The sequence below is a fragment of the Mustela erminea genome, chromosome 10, assembly GCF_009829155.1.
Source record: "Mustela erminea isolate mMusErm1 chromosome 10, mMusErm1.Pri, whole genome shotgun sequence".
Classification (NCBI taxonomy): domain Eukaryota; kingdom Metazoa; phylum Chordata; class Mammalia; order Carnivora; family Mustelidae; genus Mustela; species Mustela erminea.
In genome coordinates this window covers 28,418,308-28,431,860 of record NC_045623.1, presented here as the reverse complement: position 1 = coordinate 28,431,860, position 13,553 = coordinate 28,418,308, and the positions used below count along the sequence as shown (strand labels likewise).

General features: G+C 36.6%; 1 long non-coding RNA gene across 1 annotated transcript; it reads left to right on the top strand.

Annotated features, from left to right (window-relative positions):
• The first annotated feature begins 6,135 nt into the window (after nt 1–6,135).
• LOC116567487 lies at nt 6,136–13,168 on the top strand. The gene is made up of 3 exons (XR_004276233.1): nt 6,136–6,220; nt 10,696–10,742; nt 12,240–13,168. It is a non-coding gene; the product is annotated as an uncharacterized LOC116567487 (long non-coding RNA).
• The last annotated feature ends 385 nt before the right edge of the window (nt 13,169–13,553 follow it).

Genomic DNA, 13,553 nt, shown 5'->3' with positions numbered 1-13,553 from the left:
CTCTCATAATTACTAACTGTACTTCCATGAAAAACGACTGCCACTAGAGTAGTGTTTATGTAAAATTCCTTTCGGTTTTTAGTTTTATAGTTTTTTAATTTTTGTCTTTAAAGTTTAACTTTATAGCCAAAACACTATTTTTCAAAGTTACATAAATCATCTCTTCTTCCTCTTATCTTCTTCAGTGCTGATATGTCATACATTTATAACAGTTTAATCCATTTGCCCTTCAAAATCCTGGTTGGTGCTTTCTTTTAGTTTGCATTCATTAAAGTTTACTCCTTTTAATATACAATTCTGTGGGATTTGGCAAATACATGGAGTCATGCATGTACCACTCAGTTCAACTCCTTTTTGCACCCAGTAAGGTTAAGTTCAGGTCCTGACCTGCCATTAGAGAACACCTCATTAATGCCTTAATGTGACCCCTCTTTGTTCTCCAAAGAACACTGGATTCTTCCTTTTTCTCCATATACTCCAACTATAGAGCTTTTGAGTGGTTGTGCTACCTGAAACAAAGGCCTGAAACTTTGAAGAAGCCTGCATAATACAGAATATTACATCTATGTCTAAAATATTCTCTTGAGGGGCACCCGGTGGCTCAGTGGGTTAAACCTCCTGCCTTTAGCTCAGGTCATGATCCCAGGGTCCTGGGACCGAGCCCCGCATTGGGCTCTCAGCTCAGCAATGAGCCTGCTTCCCCCTCCCTCTCTGCCTGCCTCTCTGCCTACTTGTGATCTCTCTGTCTGTCAAATAAATAAATAAAATCTTTACATAAAAAAATAAAATATTTCCTTGAGTATAATATTTTTTAAAAGGACTAATCTTAACATTTAATATTTTGTGTATTTTTCCTTCTTTATTTTCTCTCTTTTCCTATTTATCAATATGTTTTTCAGATTAGGATCAATAATAGATTCCAAATTGCTTCCACAATTATAATCTAGGTTTTTATCATTTATAACCAATTTAATTCTTAAAGTTTGCAAATTCAGAAGCATTTCATTTCACAGAAAATACATCATGAATAACATGTCTCATTATCATCTATTTAAACCACATAAACAATTTCAGTAGTAATGTCTTGACTAATCTTTTAGTATATAATTCCTTTGTTGTTAATCCAGCATATTTTTTTGCTAAAATATTTTTCTAATTGTTTAATTTTTTCTTGGTTTCTTTAACAGATTTTGAATCTGAATAATTAACACCTTTCATTTAATTTTTTCTTTTGGAGATGTAGAATACATAGTTGTAACACCTTATAAATATCTTTTTCAATTGACAAATTTATCTTTTCCTGGATTTCTATGGACATTAATAGGAGATGCTTGAAACCGTATTTGTTGAAAGCTGACCTGGAACACAGAACTCTCAGATCTGTACATTTAAGTATTTTTCTTTGGATTCAAGGTTGTCAACATGATGTGTGGGCTTCTGCTTTTGCAATTATTTTAAATGTGATTGTTAAGTCCCTTTGGGAAATTGTTCTCCAGTTCTTGCATTTTCTTGTGTACCCTCCTTTTATTTAGTCAAGGTATTAAAGTATGTTTCTTCTTTTGAGAAACATTGCTTTCATTAAGAAGTGAAAAGAGATGGGGCGTGGAGGGAGGCTGGCAGAGGACAGAAAATTTTACTCAGAGAAAAGAGAAACTATTATTGTTAGTCTGAATTTCAATTTTTAAATGAAAACCTGAAGGCCAGAAGAAAGAAACTAGTATTTCATTCAAAAGTAGAATTTAAGGTAAGCCCAACTTTAACTCAGAAAAAATATTCAGTCATTTATTTGCATAATTATTTTCTAGTTTCCAGTTTCAAAATAAAACTGAAGTAATCATTTACAAATTGTGTTATTAGAAGATGGAACTGCTATGAAATTTAATAACTCCAATTGAGTATCTTCTGAGTGAAACAGAATATGTGCATTTTTATTCTTGTCAAATTTAGGGTAATCAACAATACGATTAAAGGCTTTTAATTGAGTTGTCACCAAAGACATAAGCCAAAGATGGCAAATAGCTAGCAAAAACAGCACCATTCTAGACACTCCCAAGGCAGACATCAATAATCAATCACAGTGATTTTCCATTATGTCAAGACAAGATCCCAAATCCTTCTTACCACAGCTCTACTAGACATCCAGTGCTAAGTATGTAAAGGACAAAGGAAAAATTAAACTTATTTGCCATTAACCAAATAACTATAAACTTCTCACCTCCCTGAGATATCAAATGCATGACAAAGGATTCTCCTAAATTGCAGGTTGTATAAGTTGTATAAGTTGCACTATTTCTTGAATGACCCAAATAAAAGTCTTTTTAATGCCATGCAATTTTCTCAGACTTATTCTAGCATATTTTATTTCCATATACACAATATTGCAAAGTAACAAAAGACTCTTACTCAAGAATATGAAAATTTTTCAAAAGATCTGTTATAGATACATTCTTTCCGTATACAGGATGTGCTTACTGAAACGGACATGGAGATTAAGTGATAAAGTCACTTAACAAAATAGTCAAATATGTAACGTCTATTTTAATGAAACTCAGAGAATATGAGGATTATGAGTGGAATTAATACAGTAAAATAATGAGCAGGATTTACATTTACTGGAAGCTACATAAAAAACAACAAATCAATCTGCACTAAGTTCATTTAGCCTCAGTTTTACATCTCCTAGGACAGGAATTGTGTAGCCTACAAAACAATTTATATTTTATCTGTACCATCTAATTAATTAAATGGCCCCAGAGTACCAGACTCACAAATCTCGTTAATAGCTGAATACTGAAATAAAGGCTGTTCACCCCTACTAGAATAATATTTGCATATCCCCACCTGTGATGGGTAATAAGTACCTGCCACAAATCAGAATTATGAATTTTGTACGCCTAACAAAACCGCAGGGGAAATTATACCTCAGACATTCCATAATAATTGCAGCTAAGCTGTTTAGTGCCATCCACTTATTCTGCCTGAAGTGTTTAAAGCAGCAACAGTTGTAAATGAATTCAGGCACATATTCAAGGGAATGTTTTTTTTTTTTTCAAAAAGTTTTTCTGTCTTGCCATATGTAATTATCTTTACGGAAGTATTCAACTGCAAGTTATAATGCATTCACATTTAAAGAAGCAAATTAGAAAAAAATAAAGAGAGTTCCTTCCATCAGCCCATTAGGTGTGTATTAGACATCTGTTATTGAAACTCTGGAGTAGCTCAAGATGGGTTTCAAGGTATTGACATTCTGAACTTAAGTAGGCTAGATGGGGTGGGATTCTCATTGTGCAATCTGTAAATTGGTAAAGTCACATTCAGAATAGATATGCAGGAAATAGTGATAGTATGATGAAGCAAATGCTGGACAAGTAGTCCCAAGTTTCAAGATTGCATAAGGTGGCCCATCTCTAAAATGGCGTCTCTGAGCTCCAGGATTGGTCTGTGGAGTCCACAAGCCCCTAGGAGGAATCTAGCCTAAGACCACCACAGTCCTGGACCATTAGCTGGGAACAGTGAGAGTTGCGAAGGGCATATATATCTCTTCTCAGTGTTAATCAAGCTCCTACATGGGAAGCGCCATTGTAGTATTCAGCACAGAGAATCACATGGGAAGAAATAACAAATACCTTAGTATTCGCTGTTAAATACCAGTGACCATGTTATGGTGAGCTGAACTATCTGATTACATGAGAAATAACTGCAATAGGAGCAAGACATGACCTGTTTAGGAAGTATGGAAGCGGTTTAACAATGTAAACAGCAGTGAGGTATACCGGAGAGAGAAGTTAACTAAATATTGGAGGAACCAGTTTCAACTCTTGCCAGGAATTAACCTTGAGATCTTGACCAAGTTAGTTTCTCGGAGTTTCTCTTCCCTCATCTATAAGATGTTAACAAAAATTGTTTCATCTATCTAGCAACGCACTGACCAAATTAAACTGCTTAGGATGGCTGTGTGCCCCACAGCCACACTGTACACACCTTAACATCTCACTGTAAGTGGCTGTCACTATTTATTTTCCCCATTAGGGATTTGGCTGATTGGCTGTCTGCCTTCTAAAGCAAGTTTTTCTACCTAAGAGGCTTGACTGAGAATGGGAAGGAGGGGCACTGGAGAGAATATATGAATATAATCCAATCCTTTGGAGACAAAGGGTCTCTTACTATTTTTTCTGTGTATGCTTAGCTTGAGTACAAGAAATCAACCTCATTTTCTAGAAAAGGGCCCTAAAAATAATTAGGATTTATATATTTTCAAAAGAGTGGGCAGGGCACAATGAGTCACTAAGAGGTGATTAAGTAAGGTTGTTTGAGGTTCCCTAAGGTGACAAGATGGTCTGTAGGCTTTAGAAAGGAAGCGTATATAGCCTATTACCATGATGAAGTGAAATTTAAAATTACATTTTGTATTTGTAAAGGACTAACAGGCAAGGTCCCTATAGATTGTCAAATACTACATAAAACGCTATAAAAACCAGACCATAATCTCTCACTAACTTACACATTAGCCCGAGGCAGTAAAGATGGTTTTTATTGGAACTAGATTTTGTGAGGGGAGAAAGAAAGTTACGCACAGTTTATCCTGGCTTTTCAGGCGCTTTGCTTCTTCCTTGAGTTAACATGACGTATTCCAAGTGATTAAATAAACTTGTCTAGCAACTCTTCTCATGCACTTGAAAGGAGGCAAAGTAAAGAAGGATTTACTCTGAAGAGAGGTCTTAATTCTACCACTGAAAAGTGTCCCTATTCTAATCATCACTACAGCAACCAAGAAAGGCAAGAAAAATTAAGTCTTCTAAAATAGCTGATTTCAGAGACCCACTTATACTCCATGTACTAGTTCACTTACCACATTATACCTTTGCATATCTAAAATGTGTGGGAAGAATTCAGAAGATGGAGGAGGGATCATTGTTAGCACATGACCCCAGTGAGGCGATAGTTCGAATTATCACTGAAGTGCTGGGAAAGGCTTGTCAAACATTTTGGGGAATTAGTAATTTTTTTTGTCTTCAAGAGTTACTGTGAACAGCTTAAAGTCAGATTTACAGTATGTGGCGGATTTATCAATGATCTCCAGATTCAAGCAGTCGACCAGTATGCATACTGGTGTCTTCTGTTTCATTCACCTTTCAAGGGCTGGGGATTTGCAGTATCCTCGAAGCTAGGACTAAGCTTTTATGAGGGGACAAACTGCTAGCTATTTAAATTTGTCTCTTTTACCTCTTAATTTAATATCTATAAATTTGGACTATTTCCAGGACTAACTTAAGCAGAAATACAAAATTCTGGCCTCCCCTAATATTTAGACTCTGCCAATTGAGGATTAACCTTCCATAATTTAGAGACATAAAATGTAGGGGGTGGTGGGTAGTGAGCCTAAATCCTGAAAATCTCAAGTAAAAGACCCATGTTTAATCTCATGCCTTATGAGCTCCTGAAAAGTTGGTGTGGTAGAAAGCATGCATGAGCTTTGCTGTCAGAATGTCCTCTGTCCTAATCCCCACCCTATCATTCAATACCTCTATGACTTTGGGTAGCTAAATTACCTTCTCTGAACTTCAGTTTTGTTTTGTTTTGTTTTCCCCCATTAGTAAAATAGGAGCAATGACAACCGTCTCAAAATATTGCTGGGAAGATTAAATAAGATCTCATATAAGCCTCAGGTTAAGTCTTCTTACTGGAACTGGATTCAGGGTTTCAGCCAAGGAGCCCTCAGAGTCTGGGACATAGTGACCAAAGAAAGAAAATGCTCTAAAAAGAAAGAAGAGATTAATGTTCACTGCTATGGAAAGATCTAATAAAACACAACCTAAAACAATCCCTTCTCCTTTTACCTTTCCAACCACTGTTTCATTTCTGTCCTTTGCTAGCATCTTCCTTCACCTTAAACTTTATCATCAAGAGGACCAATGAATTCCTGTTGCTAAACCCAAAACTCACTTTGGCCCTCGTTTTATTAGGGTAAAACAGGTACAGTTTGGAGACTTAGAAAGGAAGAATTGTAGGTGCAAAGAGCTTGCCTGGATTCAGAGTGAGAGCCTGAATGGCAAATTGTCATTTTAGTAAATGTGTCAACTTGAGCAAGATATTTGACTATTCTGAGCTTGTTTTCCTCCTCTATTACTAGAAAAAAAAGAAACTTACTTACAAGTTCTGATAAAGAAGAAGAGCAGATAACAATACACAGAAATATATATAGTACCCTGCTTGGAATGTGGTAAGTGCCCACTAAAAGTTTTGCTTTTCCCTTTCTCCTGACATAAATGGTACCACATAGCAGCCGTCATTTTCTTCTACCCTTTGTCATGCAAAGTCCTCCAGGTTAGGAAACTTATTTTAATTATCTGTACATCCATAATGCCCAGCACACTATTTGAAACATTAGAGCATGTTCAGTAAATTCTTAACTGATTGAATGAAAATGGAATATAGCATGTGTAACTACACAGGGGAGTTCCTACAGAAGAAATGTCTCATGGTGCTTACACCAGTTTCCTGGTGGAAGTTTCTTCTAGAGGGTCTATTGAGAGATGAAGTATAATGAAAAGACTACAAACAATTATCAGTAACATTTTATAAGAATTCATTACGTGGACCTTCGATTAAGTGTGTTTACGCAGTATCTTAGTCATCACGCAATCTGTAAGAAAACTGCTCAGTGTCCATTTTATGGAAGAAATATTTGCTTACACATTTAGGTCACTACATCAGCTAAGAGGGGAGCTGGGTTTTGAAACTAGAGCTGCATGTAGAGTCTATGTTCTTAAGCACTATGCTATGTTCCTGACTCCCTACCACATGTATGTTGTGAATTCATGATCGACAAGGCCCTCCGTGAGGTGGCTGCTGCCCCCCTGTCCAAATTTCACATTTTCGTCCCTGCTCTCTTTTCCAGCCCTATTTTCCTTTTTAAACATCCTATGAGCTTTCTCACCATCAAGCCTTTCGCAAAGGTTCCTCATCTCCATTCATTAAGTCACCTCTACTGTCGCTGTCTTGAGTGTGTTTCTTCTCCCTGCCACTAAACTATCCTTGACTTTAAACATTTTGAAGCGTCACAGTGATTGAAATGGAGCATGAGCTTGAAGCCAGATGAAACCTGGTTACAATATGTATGACTCTGATCGACTTGGCCTTTTGAGTGAGGCAACAACCATATGCACTTCACAGGATGTTCTAAGGACTAAATGAGAAAACGCGTGCAAAGCACCTGCTATAGTAAGCACTTCATAAATGGCATCTATTATTAAGATGATGAATACTTTCATTCTAGTCTTAAGATTCCTCACACTGAAGTCATGGTCTAAAAGTTTTTTAAACATTTTAATGTTCATTTCAGTTGTACCTAAAATAAATACTTATTAATTTATTTCCTTACATATTACATCTTCAAGATAGAAGCAAGACTTGAGTATCAGTAATTGAGCTTGGTATGTGAATGAAGGGAATTTTTTCAGGGGCTTCTGGGGGAAAGGGATTCACATGCAACATTATGTATTTGCTTTTGTGTAAGACCAGAAAGCTATGATAATTAATTTTTGAAATTAAAATCAATATAGATATTAAATTATAATTGAGCATGATTTTGCCCTGGACTGAAATTATTGTACTTAACTGTTCCAATTTTAATTTAGGGCTAATTCAAATTAGGTAATACATTTCTCTCATTGCTATTTAAATTAGAGACAGATTACATGTATTTTATATATTTGTACATACATACCATGTGTGCTATTAAGCTTTGGAGAATATTATGAATTCACAATGAAGATTATTTTAAAACTACAATAAAAATACTGTTTTTAGTCCCAAAACTGTATTCTACAGTTCATAAAATATGACTGTTTTAATAAATACAGGAGTTCTCCCATAATTCTCTTGGGTAATTTATTTACCCAAGGTTTTCACGTGCTTAGGACTATATCAGGAATTACTGAAACCATGATATATTTAAACGAAATCTTCACAACCAACTGGGTTATTCATTGTCTATTTAGATGTCTTTGATTTCTCAACACGGATGCGGATGCATATTCTCCAAGCTATGCTAAAGGCTGGTCAAAGCTATATTTAAAAAGCATGTGAAAGGCGATTTTTATGTCTATGTGCTAGGCAGACCTTGGTTTGTTTGTTTTTAAATCTGTTTTTACATCTCTACAAAATATATCTTTTGTTCTCCTTTCTCCATTTCCCAAAATTCATTCTGAATGATGTCATTTCTATTTTCAAAGATCTTTAGTGTCTCTTTAAGATTTACCAAATGAAGGTAATTAGTACAACTTTCTTATCTTGGCATTTAAGAACACCCAGATACCCAGATTACTCTGCAAGTTATCACAGAAACAAAAATGGGAGTAGGGGAAAAAAAAAGAAACAAAAATGGGAATGGACATTTAAGAGACACAAGTCCATTTATCCTTGGCTATGAGGATCATCCCCTTGACATATCACATTGCATAAATAATTTCACCTTTTCTGAACCTTTGCCATCTCAATTGTAGGATGAAAAAGTTAAACTATGGTTTCCTAAATTTTGCTATAGGTCTAGAAGTCCGTGTGTCTCCAACTTAATCCTTGCAGACATATTTTTTATGAGGTCCCTAAATGTTTCATTAGTTTCAGCTAAACCACACTACATACTGATTCATGCACATACCCATCTACTTTTTGGCTTCTATTCTCTTCGTATTACTGACTTCTTTCAAAAAGAAGTTCTCTTCATTTCTGTCAGTTCAAGTTCTCACAGTGCTTCAAGATTTCCTTTCAGATTACCCTCTCCATCAAACCTTCCCTAACATCTTCCAACTCATGGTGTTATGATCTCTGAAATTTTGCTTGAAACTCTTCAATATATGCCACACACAGATTTTTATTATACAGTAGTCTCCCCTTACTCATGGTTTCACTTTTCGCCATTTCAGTTACCCGCAGTGAACTGCAGTCTGAAAGCAAATGGTCCTCCTTCTGACATGTTGCCAGAAGGTCAAAAGCACCCTAAACCTAGGTCACAATGCCTACATCATTCCCTCACTTCATCTAAACACTTGGGCATTTTATCATCTCACACCATCACAAGAAGAAAAGTGAATACAGTATATTTTGAGAGACCACATTCACACAGCTTTTATTAGAACATATTGTTATAGTTGCTCTATTTTATTCTTGTTGTTAATTTCTTACTGTGCCTAATTTATAAATTAAATTTTATCACAGATGTGTATATATAGGAAAAACATAATAGGGTTCAGTACTAATTGTGATTCAGACCTCCACTAAGGGTGTTGAAATGTACCCCTGCAGATAAGGTAGGGTTGCTACTGTATTGTTTCTTATTTGGTCTTCTCTGTTAGACTTGGAACAAAGGCATTCTCTTACTGACTTCTGCATATTTCTGGAGCACCTAACAGTGCATGGCACATGATAGGCTCTCAATAAAATCCCTGTGGAATAAAAAGTCTGGTGAACCATTCTGATACACTGTAAATGGTAAAATTATCTCCTGTTGCAGAAAGCGCTGTTAGCCTTTTATTTGAATTCCATTTTGTATGTTGTTTTTGATTGTTCAAAGATGCAGTTTAATACTGTATTTTATTATACCATATGAGTATTAGCGCTCCCCTGACACTAAGACAGGCAGAAAGATGATGCAGTTTGGCTCTTTCTTTTCTCCAAGCCATTATGCAGAGAATAAGCTCTGTGTGATGAGGTCATACCCCTGAGTCTAACAAAGAAACAGGTTGCTTCTCAGAGTTAAACATCTCAGACTATTTCCTGTAATCAGTTAACAATTTCAGCTTGATTAAAATGTGTACAATTTTCCATTTGCTTAATTTTTTTTAATTTAAATTTTGGATCAAACTAAGAAATTCTCTATGTCCCCTCTCTCCTTCAAAAACATTTTTCCACCATAAATGAAGCTGTAATTGGAACTTAAAGGTCATTCCCCAGTGATAAATGCTATGTGGATGTTAAAGCAAAGACAGCTCATGTTTCCTACTATCCTTTCACCCTTGTTATTATGATGGAGGCTGCAAGGATCCAGTGGAATTTGGCAGGTAAAGGGATCCGGTTGAATCATCTCAAAGCCCGGGAGTTTTGAGGCCTCTGGCTATTATGGCTGAGTAGCTGCGAGTATGCAGAAATTGTTGCTTTGTTTGCCCTGAATCCCTGAGCCATCTGTACCACACAGAAAAGCACTGTGAACTCAGTCATTCAAAATGAATATTTAAGAGTTCACTTTTGACATGCTTTTTTGCTTTTTTTTTTTTTAATTTATTTTTTATTTTGTATTTGTTGCCTCTTAAATCTCTTGATCCCAGCTGTCCTGTCTTTCCCTGCACTGGCATCATTCTGTATTCCGCGTAGTAGGAACAGAGATTGCAGATAATCAAAGAGAAGCCATCTTTTAACCCTTGAATTATTTGCATGGTAAACAATCAGAATGGTCTCATATTCCATCAAGATTTTGCTCATTTGTGCTCACTAAAAAATACAAACACACAGGAGGTATTTTATGCTGCCTTCTTCTTGTTGATTTTGTTAGTTTTGTATGTTTTAAACCATTCTCTTTTTCAGAACATCGTACCCATGTGATGAGTTAAAATTAATGTCCTTTCACAGATTGTTTACTGAATGTCTATAACAATTCTAAGCAACTCCCAAAGTGATAGTATATATGAACTTTTTCCATAGGTATTCCAGATTGGAGATATTTGTGGCGATGCAATGATTATACTGTGGTATGTAATACCTATAAGCATTTTTTACTAAGGTCAAGCGTTGTTACTGGTCTCAAGGTTGAGAAATTCTAAGGAACTAGTTTTCATAGCAAAAAAAAATTGTTTTTTCAGTTTTACACATTAAAATGCAGAATTTAGAGCCTTAAGCCTCTGAAAATTGGTAAAAGGCCAATAGGAAAGATGTCAGAGAGAGATCTGTTCACACTTTTGAATACCATATGTGACTTTTTAGGATCTGGTCCTGCTCAATAATAAAAAGCCTAATCTTCTACCTACAACCTGTTGAAATCCTACTTTCGTCCAGGATTTCTCCACCTTACTATACTGATATTTAGTGCTGGATAATTTCACTGTGTGGCCCTTGTCTTGTGCATTGTAGGATATTTAACAGCATCCTTGACCTCCACTCATTAGATGCCAGACACTACTAGCAACATCCTCCTGATTTATGACCAAAGGGGTGGGGGGGGGGGTGGGACGTCTCGACACATTGCCAAATGCTCCCCAGGGAGTGATGTTGCCTCCCTACCTCCATTTGAGAACCTCACGTAACCTTTTATAATCCCAACATCCCATGCCCATCAATCAGAATTTAGTGTAGTTTCTAGATATTTTAACAAGAAGGAACTCAGTGTTTTCAACAGGAGTCAGGACTAAAGGAGAGAAATTCAGGAGAACCCCATCAGACTGCAGGATTTTAAGGGTGTGCTGCTTGACCTGTGGGTCAGATTAAGGAAGCAGCTTCTATCCCTGCCTCACCACAGCTGCCTCTCACACCCACTAAGCCTCTAACTAGATTCAGAAAATCAGCCTGTATTTCTTGCCACCTAACTACAAGGACAAAGAGAAGCAACAATATGCCCAATCACCTTTATCCTTTTAAAGCTCCCATGCCTATATTATCATGCATTGATTGAACCTAATTCATAAACAGACTTCTAGCTTCAAGGAAGTTTGGAAAGTATCCTTTATCCTTTTCTGGCTCTTACAATACACGTAGAAAGTAAAATCTGCTGTGGCTAAAATATCACCTCTAGCGTGTCATACTGTGGAACACCTGCTTGTTTTGGAGTCATTGTGCCCTCTGTAGAGATATGCTTTACTGTTCGTTCATTCATTCATTCATTCATTCACTCATTCACCCATTCAACCCTCAGCCAATTTTTCAACAAGTTTTTATTGAATAATGTGCTGGGAATTTCCCTGGTGCCAATAGCTTGAATTAGTTTATTGAGACATGTTAGTGGAGAAGACAAGAACTTGAGAGGGTATTGAGGAGACAGACCAGGACTTACGAATGCCTTTGAGACTGTCTCTCTCTCCTCTCTTTTTCCATCCCTCTCTTTCAACATCCTTTTCCTAGAATGGGCTTCTTCATGAGGTACTGAACTGAATTACTAGAAGTTCCAGATTCACTCCCTAAGAGCTTCCTCACCATATAATCATTTTTTTCAACAAATATCTATCAAGAACCCACCAAATATTTATCTCTGTTAGGTGCGCTGAATGGGGGCTATGAGAATCTGAACAGAAAGGCTTTCTTCTTCCAAATAAAGTTGAAAAAGAATAAATGAGCAACAAAGAAGAATCCTAGTTTTTCCAGCATCAGTCATACGCATCTTCTTGAACCAAGCTGTGGATAAGATATTAGGATTGATCCAACAGGAGTACAATGTTGATGCATTTGGATCATTTAGCTAAGGGAGAAGTAGATGGTGGAAGTTAAAGTAGGAGGATTGCATGGCTTGACTACCAGAGGAATCTCGGAGGAGAAACCTGCCGTACTCATGTCAACTACAACTGCCTGCTGTGTACTGGGTACTAGGCCCAGTATCGAGAATAATGAAGGGAACAAGACAAATTTCCCTGGAAAGGCTCTTCTGTGAAACCTGATCCTGTCACCACCCACTCATGACCAGCAGGGCTAACCACTACCTCTTCTGGGCTACTAGTCCTTTGCAGATATTATTAAGTTGCTGTTATTTGTATCCGTTTTCCTCAGGAGGCCATAACACCTTTGAAATGGAAGCCGCTGGCATCTTACCTTAATACTGTGCCTGGCATGCAGATGTGATTCCATGAATGCTTGTTTATCGGCTAAAGGTTGAAAGAGTGAAAGAACAAATGACTGATTGGTTAAATAAATGAATTAATGCCTTCCCCTCATACTGAGACAACTGTAGATGGGGGCCTTTCTCCTTTCCTAAAGCAACCCCACTGGAGAGGCGAATTTGGCTCACTGGAAAAGTGATGGAAGGGCATCTGATCTACTCTGACATGTTTCAATTTAAGCTTATCCTTCTCTTGCTCCTTTGCTGTAAGTCTATCTTTTGGGCTATGAGATTTTTATTGAATTTTTGATGTGTGAATGAATCACCATGTAAAATGTAAGCTCTTTCTTGAATAAAATTACACAAACAAAATACTCCTGGAAAAATGAGGCAAATAAGTCTCTTCGGAGGTGGTTATTTATTAAGAACGCCCTCCACATTTAAAATGCTCTCATTTCAATAGCCTTAAGTGTCTCTAGTTGGAATTTTAGTAAGAAAGACATATGATCTGTGAGAAGTGGCACTTTATCTTGGCCGGCTATAAAAGCATTAAAAAGTTTTAATGACTAAAAGTATTTTAAGTTGCCATATAAAATGTTTTCAGATTTCTTTTATCTTTTTATGGGGGGGGCAGGGAGAGTGAGGTGGTTATGACTATGATTAAAATCAATGAAGACCCATTGCTGGTTTTAACACTTGATGACAATATTGTATACCATTGTGGCACATAAAGTGATATCACCCATAAATCCCTTGCCCT